Here is an 8,503-nt window from a genome sequence, read left to right on the forward strand (position 1 = left end):
GCCATGGGTATCCCCAAGCTTAGTCTCTTGCCACTCCTTGTTCCATAATCCATCAAATCTTTACCCAAAACTTGAAAACTTCACAACACAAAACTTAAAGTAGAAAATCTCATGAGCTCCGTTAGCGAAAGAAAACAAAACACCACTTCAAGGTACTGTAATGGACTCATTCTTTATTTATATTTGTGTTAAAACTACTGTATTCCAACTTCTATATGGTTTATAAACTATTTTACTAGCCATAGATTCATCAAAATAAGAAAACAACACACGAAAAACAGAATCTGTCAAAAACAGAACAGTCTGTAGTAATCTGTAGCTAACGCAAGATCTGGAACCCCAAAAATTCTACAATAAATTTCTTGACGTGAGGAATTTATCTATTACTCATCTTCAAAAAGAATTAACTAAATAGAACTTTCCAAATCAAAATGGCAGCAGTTCTCGTGAGCGCTAAAGTTTCTGTTTTTTTACAGCAAGTTTAGAAAGACTTTCCCCAAGTCTTCCCAATGGTTCTACTTGGCGCAAACACTAATTAAACACAAAAAACCCAACCAAAACAGAGGCTAAATAAATTATTTGTTACTGAACATGAGAAAAAAGCAAGGAATAAAAATAAAATTGGGTTGCCTCCAACAAGCGCTATCGTTTAACGCCCCTAGCTAGGCATAATAGCAAGGATAGATCTAGGTATCTTTAGTTGGTAATTCTTTAATGAGACATCTATCACCTTTAGGAGTTTCTTTCCTTTTATCAATAATCAAACTTCTAGGCACAAAATCGAAAAAATCATTAGTAGCAAATGGTTCCTTAATGATAGTAAAAATATTAGGATGGATACTTATAGATTTGTGATCCGCACTTTCTTTGCTAGAGGATCACCTTTATTTTTAGGAACATACATAAGCTTGGCAATTTTAGTTGGAGGAATTGGGGTATTCTTTACAGAGTAAAAAGCGGTTCCCAAGTTGGTAATGATACCCTCAAGTTTATCAATTCTAGTGGAATCATGATTTATTCTTTCATTAACTATGGGTTCCTTCTCCTTAATATTTTTCAAAGTGACTCCTACTTTAGATCCATATTGAGTAATTTGGTTGTGGATATTTTTATCGAAATTTTCAATTAATTCTACGGTAGCAACTTTATTTTCAATAATTTCAAGTTTTTGCATTACATGCTCCAAAGTTAACATAGTTCCATTAGCCAAAAGAGGGGGTGAGCCAAACAAATCTATCATAGCATTATAGGAATCAAAAGTGTGGCTACCCAAGAAGTTCCCTTCGGTAATGGTATCAAGGACATATTTGTGCCAAGGAATAGCACCTACATAAAAATTGCGAAGAAGAATAGAAGTAGGTTGCTTCCTGGTAGATCTATTTTGAGCATTGCAAATTCTATACCAAGCGTCTTTTATGTTTTCTCCTTCCCTTTGCTTAAAATTAAGAACTTCATTTTCGGGAGACAATGAAGAAGATAGGGGACTAGCCATAATGACAAGCAAGCAAACCAACACACAAACAAACAAGAAACGGGCAAAAAGAGGCGAATACAGAAAGAGAGGGAGGATGGAGAGAGAGAGGGAGAATAAAACGGCAAGGGTGAAATGGGGGAGAGGAAAACGAGAGGCAAATGGCAAATAATGTAATGCGGGAGATAAGGGTTTGTGATGGGTACTTGGTATGTTGACTTTTGCGTAGACTCCCTGGCAACGGCGCCAAAAATGGCTCGTTGTCGGGAGTCCAAATCTGGACTTGACCTTGCGTAAGCCTCCCCGGCAACGGCTCCAGAAATCCTTCTTGCTACCTCTTGAGCACTGCGTTGGTTTTCCCTTGAAGAGGAAAGGGTGATGCAGTAAAGCAGCATAAGTATTTACCTCAGTTTTTGAGAACCAAGGTATCAATCCAGTAGGAGGCCACGCACGAGTCCCTCGCACCTACACAAACAAATAAACTCCTCGCAACCAACGCGATAAAGGGGTTGTCTATCCCTTCACGGTCACCTACGAGAGTGAGATCTAATAGATATGATAAGATAATAGTTTTGGTGTTTTTATGATAAGAGAAATAAAGATGCAAGTAAAATAAATGGCAAAGGAAATAACTAAGTATTGGAAGATTAATATGATGGAAAATAGACCCGGGGGCCATAGGTTTCACTAGTGTCTTCTCTCGAGAGCATAAGTATTACGGTGGGTGAACAAATTACTGTTGAGCAATTGATAGATTGAGCATAGTTATGAGAATATCTAGGTATGATCATGTATATAGGCATCACGTCCGAGACAAGTAGACCGACTCCTGCCTGCATCTACTACTATTACTACACGCATCGACCACTATCCAGCATGCATCTAGAGTATTAAGTTCAAGAGAACAGAGTAACGCTTTAAGCAAGATGACATGATGTAGAGGGATAAACTCATGCAATATGATAGAAACCCCATCTTGTTATCCTCGATGGCAACAATACAATACGTGCCTTGCTGCCCCTACTGTCACCGGGAAAGGACACGGCAAGATTGAACCCAAAGCTAAGCACTTCTCCCATTGCAAGAAAGATCAATCTAGCAGGCCAAACCAAACTGATAATTCAAAGAGACTTGCAAAGATAACCAATCACACATAAAAGAATTCGGAGAAGATTCAAATATTGTTCATAGATAAACTTGATCATAAACCCACAATTCATCGATCTCAACAAACACACCATAAACGAAGATTACATCGAATAGATCTCCACAAGAGAGGGGGAGAACTTTGTATTGAGATCCAAAAAGAGAGAAGAAGCCATCTAGCTAATAACTATGGACCCGTAGGTCTGAAGTAAACTACTCACACTTCACCGGAGAGGCTATGGTGTTAATGTAGAAGCCCTCCGTGATCGATACCCCCTCCGGCGGAGCTCCGGAAAAGGCCCCAAGATGGGATCTCATGGATACAGAAAGTTACGGCGGTGGAATTAGGGTTTTGGCTCCGTATCTGGTAGTTTTGTGGTACGTAGGTATATATAGGAGGAAGGAGTGCGTCGGTGGAGCAACATGGGCCCCGCGAGGGTGGAGGGCGCGCCAGGGGGGTAGGCGCGCCCCCCTACCTCGTGCCTTCCTCATTGATTGCTTGACATAGGGTCCAAGTCCTCCGGATTATGTTCGTTCCGAAAATCACATTCCCGAAGGTTTCATTCCGTTTGGACTCCGTTTGATATTCTTTTTCTGCGGAACCCTAAAATAGGCAAAAAAAACAACAATTCTAGGCTGGGCCTCCGGTTAATAGGTTAGTCCCAAAAATAATATAAAAGTGTATAATAAAGCCCAATAAGGTCCAAAACAGGATATAATATAGCATGGAACAATAAAAATTATAGATACGTTGGAGACGTATCAATGTTCACCATTGAAAACTACCCCATCTCACGTGATGATCGGACATGGTTTAGTTGATATGGATCACGTGATCATTTAGATGACTAGAGGGATGTCTATCTAAGTGGGAGTTCTTAAGTAATATGACTAACTAAACTTTAATTTATCACGAACTTAGTCCTGATAGTATTTGCAAATTATGTTGTAGATAAATAGCTCACGTTATTGCTCCCCGTTTATTTTTTGATATGTTCCTTGAGAAAAACAGGTTGAAAGATGATAGTAGCAATGATGCGGACTAGATCTGTGATCTGAGGATTATCCTCATTGCTACACAGAAGAATTATGTCCTTCATGTACCGCTAGGTGACGGACCTATTGCAGGAGCAGATGCAGATGTTATGAACGTTTGGCAAGCTCGGTATGATGACTACTTGATAGTTTAGTGCACCTTGCTTTATGGCTTAGAACCGGTACTTCAAAAATGTTTTGAATGCCAAGGAGATTATAAGATGTTCCAAGTGCTGAAATTGGTATTTCAGACTCATGCCCGAGTCAAGAGGTATGAGACCTCTGACAAGTACTTTGCCTACAAGATGGAGGAGAATAGCTCAACAAGTGAGCATGTGCTCAGAATGTCTGAGTACTACAATCGCTTGAATCAAGTGGGAGTTAATCTTACTGATAAGACAGTGATTGATAGAGTTCTCTAGTCACTGTCACCAAGTTACTGGAACTTCGTGATGAACTATAATATACAAGGGATAACGAAAATGATTCCCGAGCTGCTCGCGATGCTAAAATCGGTGAAGGTAGAAATCAAGAAAGAGCATCAAGTTTTGATGGTTAACAAGACCACTAGTTTCAAAAAAAGGGGCGAAGGAAAAAAAGGGAACTTCAAGAAAGAATGACAAGCAAGTTGCCACTCCCGTGAAGAAACCCAAAGCTAGACCTAAGCCTAAAACTGAGTGCTTCTACTACAAAGGGAATAGTCACTGGAAGCGGAACTACCCCAAATACTTGGCGGATAAGAAGGATGGCAAATTGAAAGGTATATTCGATATACATGTTATTGATTTGTACTTTACTAGTGTTCACGGTAACCCCCGGGTATTTTATTCCAGTTCAGTTGCTAAGATTAGTAACTCGAAACATGAGTTGCAAAATGAACAGAGACTAGTTAAGGGCGAGGTGACGATGTGTGTTGGAAGTGATTCCAAGGTTGATAAGATCAACCGTCTCACACTCCCTCTATCTTCGGGATTAGTGTTAGACCTAAATAAATGTTATTTGGTGTTTGCGTTGAGCATGAATATGATTGGATCATGTTTATTGCGATATGGTTGTCCATTTAAATCAGAGAATAATTGTTGTTCTATTTACATGAATAAAACCTTCTATGGTCTTACACCCAATGTAAATGGTTTATTGGATCTCGATCGTAGTGATACATATATTCATAATATTGATGCCAAAAGATGCAAAGTTGATAATGATAGTGCAACATATTTGTAGCACTTCCATTTTGATCATATTGGTGTAAAGAGCATGAAGAAACTCCATGCAGGTGGGCTTTTGGAATCACTTGATTATGAATCATTTGATACTTGTGAACCATGCCTCATGGGCAAGATGACTGAAACTCCGTTCTCCGGAACAATGGAGCGAACCACTGACTTATTGGAAATAATACATACCGATGTATGCGGTCCAATGAGTGTTGAGGCTTGTGGCGGGTATCGTTATTTTCTAACCTTCACAGATGATTTGAGCAGATATGGGTATATCTCCTTAATGAAACACAAGTCTGAAACATATGAAAAGTTCAAGAATTTCAGAGTGAAGTGGAGAATCATCGTAACAAGAAAATAAAGTTTCTACGATCCGATCGCGGAGGCAAATATTTGATTTACGAGTTTGGCCTTCATATAAAACAATGTGGAATAGTTTCACAACTCACGCCATTTGGAACACCATAGCATAATGGTGTGTCCGAACTTCTGAACCGTACTATATTGGATATGGTGTGATCTATGATGTCTCTTACAGATTTACCATTATCGTTTTGGGGTTATGCATTAGAGACAGCTGCATTCACGTTAAATAGGGCACCATCTAAATCCATTGCGACGACACCATATGAACTGTGGTTTGGCAAGAAACCTAAGCTATCGTTTCTTAAAGTTCGGGGCTACGATGCTTATGTGAAAAAGCTTCAACCTGATAAGCTCGAACCCAAATCGTAGAAATGTGTCTTCATAGGATACCCAAAGGAGACTGTTGGGTACACCTTCTATCACAGATCCGAAGGCAAGATATTCATTGCTAAGAATGGATCCTTTCTAGAGAAGGAGTTTCTCTTGAAAGAAGTGAGTGGGAGGAAATTATAACTTGATGAGGTAGTTGTACCTTCTCTCGAATTGGAAAATGGTTCATCAGAGAAATTAGTTCCAGTGATGCCTACACCAATTAGTGAGGAAGTTAATGATGATGATCATGAAACTTCAGATCAAGTTACTACAGAACCTCGTAGGTCAACCAGAGTATGATCTGCACCAGAGTGGTACGGTAATCCTATTCTGGAAGTCATGTTCCTAGACCATGATGAACCTACGAACTATGAGGAAGCGATGATGAGCCCAGATTCCGACAGATGGCTTGAGGCCATGAAATCTGAGATAAAATCCATGTATCAGAACAAGGTGTGGACTTTGGTGGACTTGCCTGATGATCGGCAAGTCATTGAAATGGATCTTCAAGAGGAAGACGGACGCTGATAGTAGTGTTACTATCTACAAAGCTCGACTTGTTGAAAAGGGTTTTTGAAAAGTTTAAGGTGTTGACTACGATGAGATTTTCTCACTCGTATCGATGCTTAAAGTCTGTCCGAATCATGTTAGGAATTGCCACATTTTATGAAATCTGGCAAATGGATGTCAAAACTGCAATCCTTAATGGATTTATTAAAGAAGAGTTGTATATGATACAACCAGAAGGTTTTGTCAATCGTAAAGGTGCTAACAAAATGTGCAAGCTCCAGCGATCCATCTATGGACTGGTGCAAGCATCTCGGAGTTGAAATATACGCTTTGATGAATTGATCAAAACATATAGTTTTATACAGACTTGCGATGAAGCCTGTATTTACAAGAAAGTGAGTGGGAGCACTACAGCCTTTCTGATAAGTATATGTGAATGACATATTGTTGATCGGAAATGATGTAGAATTTTCTGGAAAGCATAAAGGAGCGTTTGAAAGAAGTTTTTCAAAGAAAGACCTAGATGAAGCGGCTTACATATTGGGTATCAAGATCTATACAGATAGATCAAGACGCTTGATAAGATTTTTCAACGAGTACATACCTTAACAAGATTTTGAAGTAGTTCAAAATGGAACAGTCAAAGAAGGAGTTCTTGCCTGTATTGCAAGGTGTAAAGTTGAGTAAGACTCAAAACCCGACCACGGCAGAAAATAGAAAGAGAATGAAAGTCATTCCCTATGCCTCATCCATAGGTTCTATAAAGTATGCTAAGTTGTGTACCAGACCTATTGTGTACCTTGCCATGAGTTTGGCATAGGGGGTACAATATTGATCCAGGAGTGGATCACTGGACAGCGGTCAAAATTATCTTTAAAAGACTAAGGAGATATTTCTCGGTTATGGAGGTAATAAAGAGTTCGTCATAAAGAGTTATGTTGATGCAAGCTTTTACACCGATCCGGATGACTCTAAGTCTCAATGTGGATACATATTGAAAGTGGGAGTAATTAGCTAGAGTATCTCCATGCAGAGCTCTGAAAATTTGCAAAATACATACGACTCTGAATGTGACAGACCCATTGACTAAGCTTCTCTCACAAGCAAAACATGATCACTCTTTGGGTGTTAATCACATAGAGATGTGAACTAGATTATTTACTCTAGTAAAGCCTTTGGGTATTAGTCACATAGGGATGTGAAATAATCACATAAAGATATGAACTATTGGTGTTACATCACATGACGATGTGAACTAAATTATTGACTCTAGTGCAAGTGGGAGACTAAAGGAAATATGCCCGAGAGGGAATAATAAAGTTGTTATTTATATTTCCTTATATCATGATAAATGTTTATTATTCATGCTAGGATTGTATTAACCGAAAACTTAGTACATGTGTGAATACATAGACAAACAGAATGTCCCAAGTATGCCTCTACTTGACTAGCTCGTTAATCAAAGATGGTTAAGTTTCCTAGCCATGGACATGTGTTGTCATTTGATGAACAGGATCACATCATTAGAAAATGATGTGATGAACAAGACCCATCTGTTAGCTTAGCATAATGATCTTTTAGTTTCTCTGATATTGCTTTCATCATGACTTATACATGTTCCTCTGACTATGAGATTATGCAACTCCCGGATACCGGAGGACCACCTTGTGTGCTATCAAACGTCACAACGTAACTGGGTGACTATAAAGATGCTCTACAGGTGTCTCCAATGGTGTTTGTTGAGTTGGCATAGATCGAGATTAGGATTTGTCACTCCGTGTATTGCAGAGGTATCGCTGAGCACTCTTGGTAATGCACATCACTATGAGCCTTGCAAGCAATGTAACTAATGAGTTAGTTGCAGGATGATGCATTATGGAACGAGTAAAGAGACTTGCCGGTAACGAGATTGAACTAGGTATGATGATACCGACGATTGAAACTCGGACAAGTAACATATCGATGACAAAGGGAACAACGTATGTTGTTATGCGGTTTGACCGATAAAGATCTTCGTAGAATATGTAGGAACCAATATGAGCATCCAGGTTCCGCTATTGGTTATTGACCGGAGATGTGTCTCGGTCATGTCTACATAGTTCTCAAACCCGCAGGGTCCGCACGCTTAACGTTCGATGACGATTTGTATTATGAGTTATGTGATTTGATGACTGAAGTTTCCGGGCTCTCGGATGAGATCACGGACATGGCGAGGAGTCTCGAAATGGCCGAGATGTAAAGATCGATATATTGGAAGGTTATATTCGGACACCCGAATGGTTCTGAAGTGTTTCGGGTATTTTTCAGAGTACCGGGAAGTTACCGGAACCCCCGGGGAAGTAGTGGGCCTTAATGGGCTTTAGTGGAAAGGAGAGAAGGGCCT

The sequence above is a fragment of the Triticum aestivum genome, chromosome 7A (genome assembly GCF_018294505.1).
Source record: "Triticum aestivum cultivar Chinese Spring chromosome 7A, IWGSC CS RefSeq v2.1, whole genome shotgun sequence".
NCBI classification, from domain to species: Eukaryota; Viridiplantae; Streptophyta; class Magnoliopsida; order Poales; family Poaceae; genus Triticum; species Triticum aestivum.